The 8,352-nt window shown below is 37.8% G+C and overlaps 1 long non-coding RNA gene across 1 annotated transcript; it reads left to right on the top strand.

The window, feature by feature from the left end:
* The first annotated feature begins 722 nt into the window (after positions 1–722).
* LOC107061244 (uncharacterized) lies at positions 723–1,233 on the top strand. The gene is made up of 3 exons (XR_001473871.1): positions 723–817; positions 1,024–1,087; positions 1,200–1,233. It is a non-coding gene; the product is annotated as an uncharacterized lncRNA (long non-coding RNA).
* The last annotated feature ends 7,119 nt before the right edge of the window (positions 1,234–8,352 follow it).

Below are 8,352 nucleotides of genomic sequence, written 5' to 3' on the forward strand. Positions count from 1 at the left end.
TTTCCCGATTTTTAAAAAATATACGTTAAATCATCCATTTAAGATATTTCTCACCATCTTTACAGTAACCCCCCCAAACACACACAACAAAATTCAATCCTCCGTCCCTGTGGCAGTGGGTTATGGGCCATGAGACAGTGTATCTTCTTTCCTCGACAACGCTCTTTTCCTTTCAGGTTCAATTAACTTGGAAAATAGTGGAGACTGGAAGCAACTACCCAAGGCGAGAGTTTGTACGAGAAGTCCTAGAGAAACCTGTTCTACAACTGGTTCCTTATCTTGGTTATGTTAGCCTTTTCCCATTTATCCTCAGGCTTATTCCACCTGTAAGTCTTTTAGCATTGTTTCAGCAATATAATAATTCCAGTCTTTTATATTTATATTCAACTTTTTTGGCTAGATAGTGGCAGTAAAATGCTCTATTCTTTCTTCCTTTTTTGGCATCTCTTGTTTGATCTGGTCATTTTGATTTGCTCGTGCATGCTTATTTTCATTCAGGACTCATGGATACTCGAGAGTCAGCTTGACCTCATCTCCAATAAGAGCATTTTGTGGACTGATTTTGGGCTGAGATCCCTACCAAAAACAAGGTGATGCAGTTTCTGATATATGTGCTCACTATACTAGTGTATTACTATGATACTATCTATTCGTAGTTTCTTCATAAAGAATGTTATTTATTTTTTATTTTTGTTGGGTTGTGCCAGCTCCATGTATATGAAACGGAATACGGAGCATGATCCTCCATATTGGAGAGGGCCTATCTGGATACCCTTGAATTATTTGATTGTTTCTTCTCTTCATCACTACTCTCAAGGTACGAAATGAACAACAAAAATCTTACTATAGATTACTCATTTTCCTTAGTAAATACTTATTTGTACCCCGTGCTCTCTTTGGTCATGGACACGTGTCATGTCCTGCATTCATTGGTTTGTGTAAATACTAGGTGCAGGTAAGTTTTTCACCCTCGATCCTTCCTGATATCCTTAAGTTAATTTATTTTTGTTTCAACTTTTGAAGAGCCTGGACCATACAGAGAAAGAGCCAAAACCGTCTACAATGAATTGAGGAGCAATTTGATAAGGTACTGGTGTTCCCCCACCTGAAACTGTTCCTTGATATTCTTAATACATTAGGACGGCTGCTAAGATGTGTGGTATATACACATGATAATGTTTGCATTTTTAACGTCACAGAAATATCGTTGGAAACTATAAACGGACAGGTTACCTGTGGGAACAATATGATCAGAAGAAAGGGAAAGGTAAAGGTGCACGCCTGTTTACTGGATGGACAGCAACTGTGCTATTGATCATGGCAGAAGCTTACCATGAAGTTTAGTGTCACCCTAATGTAGCAAAAGCAATCATTTTTGACATATTGAATTCAGACGTATACAACTACTAGATAATAATTTATTTATTTTGTATAGACAATCCATCCATCTCCAAAAAAATAAATACATTTTACTAAAGAATTTGAAGGTAACTTCTTTGATTCCCTCAAGAGTTTGTTGACATACTGCAAATGTGAAACTGGGAAGAGCAATGCTCGTCATGATGTGCTGATTTAGTTCATCTTACACAAATTATTCAGTATGGTGAGGATTCACCATGAATTGAAAAAATCATGTTGCAACGCAAACATGTGATATGCATTTACTATATATACACGACTATAGTTTACTAGAATTACATTTGTAGTTATAGTTAGGGTTTTATAGTAATTTTTTAGCTCATTCTCTCATTCGCTTCTCTCTATCTTTACCTTCTCTCACTCGCCTCCTCTCTTTCTTTCTTTCTTTGCCCTCTCTCACTCGCTTTCTCCCTCTACAATTGACGTAATACAATTTTATTAGATATGACAATGATACAAATATTTCAATTATACATATTCTTGTTTATGATTCAAAATATAAATGGTATATGTCAATGATGCTAATAAAATTGTAACCTCTTTTAAGGCAATTAATGGTAACAAACATGTGTATATATACACACACAAGGCAACAAATGAATACAAATATATATTTTTATGAAATACAACATTGATACAATTGTATTTGTTGATACAATTTTATTGTTAATACAAATTATTCGTTAATATACTTGATACAATTAATTTGTATCAACAAATACAATAGCTTTTTTATACAAATTTTATTTGTTTATAAAAAATTATATTCGTTAATACTCTTGATATAATTAATTTGTATCAATGAATACAATAATTTTTTTTTATACAAATTGTATTCATTAATAATACACTTGATAGAATTAATTTGTGTCAACAAATACAACTGTTTTTTGTACAAAGTGTATTTTATTAACACACTTATACAACAAATATGATAGTTTTTTATACCAATTAATTGTATTCATTAACACAAATTAACAGTGGTCGTAATACAATGATCGACCAAATATACCTTTAATATGAAATATACAATTGAATACATTTAATACAATTGTATCTCTCATGCCTCCCGCGCTCAATATGGTTCGCCGCTCTCCTCAGATAAACATGTAGCTACAAATCATAATTAAGCAAACTATAGCTATGAATATCAAATTAAGCCCAAACTATAGTCATTTTTGAAAGTTTCGGTAAAGAATGACAAGTTGAATCAAAACAAAGGAAGGGACAAGTTTCTTTTTATTTCCCGTCTCTAGTAAAAGGACACATTTATTTACTTCTCCTGTTTCACATTCACAAAGTTTAAAAAGATACAATACTCAATTTCCACATGACAATACACAAAGAAAAATGTTTATCTTGGAAGAAAAATGATATAATACATTCTGCTCCTAGAGCTGATCAGCTGCCTTAAAAACATAACAGCTCTAGAGAAAAATGATAATCAACATTACACAGACATCTCTCCATCTTTTCACCGGAAAACAAAGTTGCATAATTGCTACATTGGAGTTTTACTGCTGATTTCAACAACTGAGGGGATGATGCTGAATTCAACAACCTAACACCATGGCCACTGTATAAATTCAAAGCCACGGCGCCCTGGGCACAAGTGAATAAGAAATCACTTCTTAGCTCTAGTGTCTCTGCTCATGAGTGTGCACAGACGGAGACGTTACCGAGGATCTCTTGCTCTTTTGCCTTCTACTGAAGCAAATATACATTAGAGTCGCTTCATAATCAACTATGGGTGTGTAGTGGGTGGGACATATTATAAATTAACCACATATGTAGTGAGGGCTAAAGCAAAGCCAGTCCATGCTTGGAGCATCCCAATCAAAGTCACAGGTCCTTAGCATATCACCTTATCACTAACCAACCTGGTTTATATAAAGTATCTTTCTTAAAATCGCGACCTGACATGGAGGTTGACTCACCTTGACGACGAAAGCACTGCGATGATCATGATCAAAATTTTAGCACAATAAACCTTGTAAATTTACAAGTCTCCCTATCCTTCCACACAACTTTTCAGGCAGCAGGTCAAATGGGGTAAAATCAGTCAGCACAGTTGACAAACATACAATTTCTTTTAACAAGATATATAATGTTTCTGCACAAAACCTCTCAATCAAGCTAAAAGTCCATGTCAGGCAGAAAATTCAACAAATAAATGAAAACATCACAAACCTTGTAACAGACTATGGTATCATCTGGATACATCGCAAACAGTTTGGTTCCAAGTCGAGCATGGCAAGAGTCACAGACACTCTCATCGTTTATCAAAACACGTCGTGATCTTTCCTCAAACCTTGCCAAGTTTGCATCAATATCCAAAGCACGAGATAGATTATGGACAATCTGTAGAATCAAATATCATCAGATGCCATGAGCAAAGTATATTAAGTGTTCTCTGTTGATTGCAGTAATTAATTAGCATAATTTTAGGAGACTATAATTTTCGTCCTAGCGTAATTATAGGAATATAATATTTCCTTTTAGTGTAATTAAGTCACTACATAATTAGTAAGGATTCACTTGTATAAATACCACTTCCCAAGCATACTAAAATACAAAGGTAGCCTTTTTTTTTCCCTTCTGGTACCATTTCTTACTTGATCAAGGTCTTGTTTGCTCTTATATTAAATCTAGAAAATTGTTTGGTTATATTCAAAAACATGGCTTTTAAATGTTATGCACCCTGAATCTTAAAGCAATACTTATCTATTGAAAAAAACTGAAATTCAATGAAGCGCACTTTTACTCTTGCAAGGGTAATGATGCCCAGATCTTTGAGATTCGAAATAAAATACATGTTACATAGCAAAGTGAGTTGATCATGACTAATACTTATTCCGAGTTAAGTGTCTTTCCACAATTGGTTGAAAAGGAAAGGGTATGATTTTGTAGCTGATTTGAACCAAGAATATGATCAGAGCAGAGTTAAAGTTCTTGGCAAGTTCCTTTCTTCTCTTGAAGATGCATGCTCCTATGAAGAGAGTCGATGAGGTGTCATGCAGTAACAAGCTCCAATAAATAGTTGGATTCAATTGTCTCTCATGAATAGCCAAGGATGATCATTTCTATAAAGATCACTTGCACTGTGATTATTGTGAAAAGTCAAGGCATACAATGGAGACATGCGAAAAACTTCCATGAGCAAGAAATATTTGAGAAGAGCTTTAATGCAACATTCATAGTCCTTATACCCAAGAAGAAAGGTGCCAACGAGTTGAGAGATTTTAGGCCAATTAGCCTAATTGGCAGTATATACAAACTGATTTCTAAAGTCTTGGCTGAGAGACTGAAAAGGGTGGTAGACAAGTTGATAGACTCACAGCAAATGACATTTATTAAAGGGAGGCAGATAATGGATGCAGTTCTGATTGCAAATGAAGCTGTAGATTCAAGAAATAAACAAAAGAAACCTGGGGTACTCTGTAAGCTGGATATAGAAAAAGCTTATGATCATGTTAACTGGAAGTTCCTAGTGAAGATGCTGGAAATGTTGGGTTTTGGGCAAAAGTGGTTGAATTGGGTGAAATATTGTATCTCAACAGTTAGCTTCTCAATTCTCATCAATGGTAATCCTGCAGGATTCTTCCAAACACAAAGAGGACTCAAACAAGGTGACTCCTTGTCCCCTTTTTTGTTCCTAATCACTATGGAAGGCTTAAATAACATGATAAAGACAGCAAACATGAGAGGGTGGTTAAGGGGCTTTGAGGTGGCTAGAGAAGGTACTGAGAGCTTGGAAGTTACACACTTACAATATGCAGATGACACTTTGATATTCTGTGATGCTGAGGAGGAACAACTTAAATATAAGAGTGATTCTAGTCCTGTTTGAAGGTATATCTGGGCTACATATTAACTGGAGAAAGAGTGTGATGTACCCTATTAATGAGGTGAACAATATGAGAGGGTTAGCTTCAATCTTGGGAGGTGAAATAGGAGCGCTAACAACTACTTACTTGGGAATGCCTTTAGGAGCTAATTCTAAATCCATAGAAGATACAGAGGATTTTCATTTACTATACATTGCTACAAAAATGCTCCCAGACACTCCTACTGAGGTAAGCCTCTAGCGGTCCCTTCTGGGCCCTAGAATCCCTTTTCGGTGATCTTCCATTGCTGGAAACATACCTGCGCCTTCTTTCCTTTCTTTCTCCTCTTCTTTCTTCTTCTACTTCTTTAAGCTTTTCTTCCCTTTTCTCTCTATGCAACTATGGGGGATGATACAATTTTCTTTGCTGTTGGTTTCAAATCGTACGACATTACCAGGGTGGTATCCAGAGCCGAAACTTGGTACGATTGGGTAGAGAGAGGCCGCAAGATGATGATGAGGATGAGTATTAGCCAGAAGACAATGGAGTGGGTAGCCTACACCCTCAAGGAAGCTTTAAAAAGTCATGGATACACTGTACGCAGATGGAAACGTTAGGACCACTTTACCGAGCTTTTCTGCGCTAGGAACTACAACAAATTTGGTCGGTATATTAGTATTATAAAGGTGCAGGACAAGAAAAGAGATGTCATCATCATACCTGAGTGGTCCTTAAACTCTGGATGGATGGACATAGCTACCAAAATATCAGTCTTCATAAATGCTAAGGCCCAACCGATAGGTAAAACATCACATAGGAAAACTGAGAAGGGTTTATTATACTCAGACATTGTCAAGAACAATAAATGGTCTACAAGGGAATTAAATGGTGCGAGGATTCAACAAAAAGGGATTTCACTCATTATATCAGATGCCATCTCAACAACTCAGAACGAGTCGCTAGCAAAGAGTGTTGTCGGATCCCTACCGGAGGAAATCCCAGAGATCTGACGATGGGTCGCAAGCACTTGGAGGCACAATCATGGAATCAATATCTTCGATCTGGGGGGAATCGATTTCTCTTCGAATTCCCCAATAGAACAGCTGCTGATCACATAGTAAGGGGGGACTGGTTCTGGAAATCTTACAAATTCAGCCTTCAATGGTGGTCACCAACCTCAAACGCCATATTTGAAAGACCGAATCAAGTCTGGATAAGAGTAGTAGGACTCCCTCTCCATTTGTGGTCCCAAAAAGTTTTCCGTGAGATCAGAAATCTCTGTGGAGGCTGGATCCGTACGGAAGAAGAGACAAAATTACGCAATCACCTCAAATGGGCAAGGCTGAAGGTGCGAGGAGATGGCGAGTCGATTCCGAGCACAGTGGAGCTGACCTATGGAGATTTGACATTCAAAGTGCAAATATGGGTGGAGACACCGGCTAGAGTGATCTCTGATGAACGGAGACGAATAAATACCCAACGGTCTGAAGAAGTGTCTAGTCAAAAGGGGGAAGACAACCTTTTAGGGTTTACAGAAGTGACTGGCCACGTAGGGTCCTCATATGATCCAGAAATTTCAAAATGGCCAGCTGGCCCAACACGTGATATCACATGTAAACCAAGGGCCCACCACTCTATTCTTCCTAAGAAATCAATCTTAGTAAATAAGGGGAGAAAACTGGGCCCAGTTATTCTGGCCCAATCCATTTCAAATAGGCTGCCTGCAGAAATTTCTTCTCTCTTTTGATGAACCCAATTGTGGTGGAATTAGAGGCTAACTTAATTACCTCTTTCTTCACTACTACACATCAGGCAGAAGAGCTTATAACAGCGCAGGGGTTATTTTTTAGAGAGGAAGAAATTTTGAAGGAGAAGAGATGAGCAGAAACAGCAATGGGAAATATTGTAGATACCTCTGAGATTCTCTGGTAGCAGGCTAGCACATGCATACAAGGAAACAACCCTCAAAGCACTGAAGTATTCAGTACCAGTTTGACTCCGTTTGAAAAATCCGTGCCGCTAAATCAACTCAGCCCAGAAGAAGGGGATGATCCAGAATTTTATGTCCCTATCTGGATCCATCAAAACATAAACAAACTGGCCAAGGAATTTGGAATGGACATCAAGGGGTGTAAAGATGAAGCTTTATCATTATTCATGAAGATTGACGGTATGATGAAAATCAACAGAGATAATGGGGCAAACACCAGTAAAGCAACACCAATAATAAAAGGGTCTAAATAATTGAAAAGCTTAAGAGTGTGGAAGCAATTTCAGAAGCAATGGCACAAGAAGCAAATGTGGATATATCGTTCCAAGTTCCCAATGACAGTGAAGATAATCACATGGAATGTGAGAGGCCTTAACCAGGCAAACAAGAGGTGTGTTATCAAGAATCTAATTCATGAATGGAAAGCAGATATGTATTGCTTCCAAGAAACTAAAATTGAGGGGGATATCAGTAACATTGTAAAAGATTTGTGGCCTAATAGAGGAGTAAAGTTCTGTCAACTTGAAGCTAGTGGGACTAGAGGGGGAATTCTAATTCTATGGGATGGGAAAGTGTCACGCCCCGAGCCTACACCCTGGGCGGGACCGGCACTCGGAGACCATTGCTGGCCCCAAGCGGACCCTTGGCCTGGCTTTCTTAACTCAGCGGAAACTTAACTCAACAGTACAACTCAATGCAATGAAAGGTTATAAAACCACCAACTGATGCATAACATGCCAAAAGGCAGCTCGAGTCTCAAAATAGAATATTTTCATAAATACAAAGATAAGAGACTCAATAATAACTGACTGACTGTCTATGAAGCCTCTAACATACTGAGATGGATGTTGGAACAGACCCCGAACAATCCTAATAACACAAAACTAAAAGAAACAAAATATCTGAGTCCTCCGGAAAGCAAGGAGGCTCACCACTGATTTTGGAGTGCTCAGTTGGATCAACGGCGTACAAGATGCTGATTTGAGGTACCGGTGTCTGCATCGTCATAAGATGCAGGCCAACTGGCATCAGTACATTGAATGTACGAGTATGCGAGCTGGAAAGCTAAACCACAACTTAAGCTTGAAAAGAGTACAAGAGAACACTTACCTTGAC

The sequence above is a fragment of the Solanum tuberosum genome, unplaced genomic scaffold (genome assembly GCF_000226075.1).
Source record: "Solanum tuberosum cultivar DM 1-3 516 R44 unplaced genomic scaffold, SolTub_3.0 scf00126, whole genome shotgun sequence".
Classification (NCBI taxonomy): domain Eukaryota; kingdom Viridiplantae; phylum Streptophyta; class Magnoliopsida; order Solanales; family Solanaceae; genus Solanum; species Solanum tuberosum.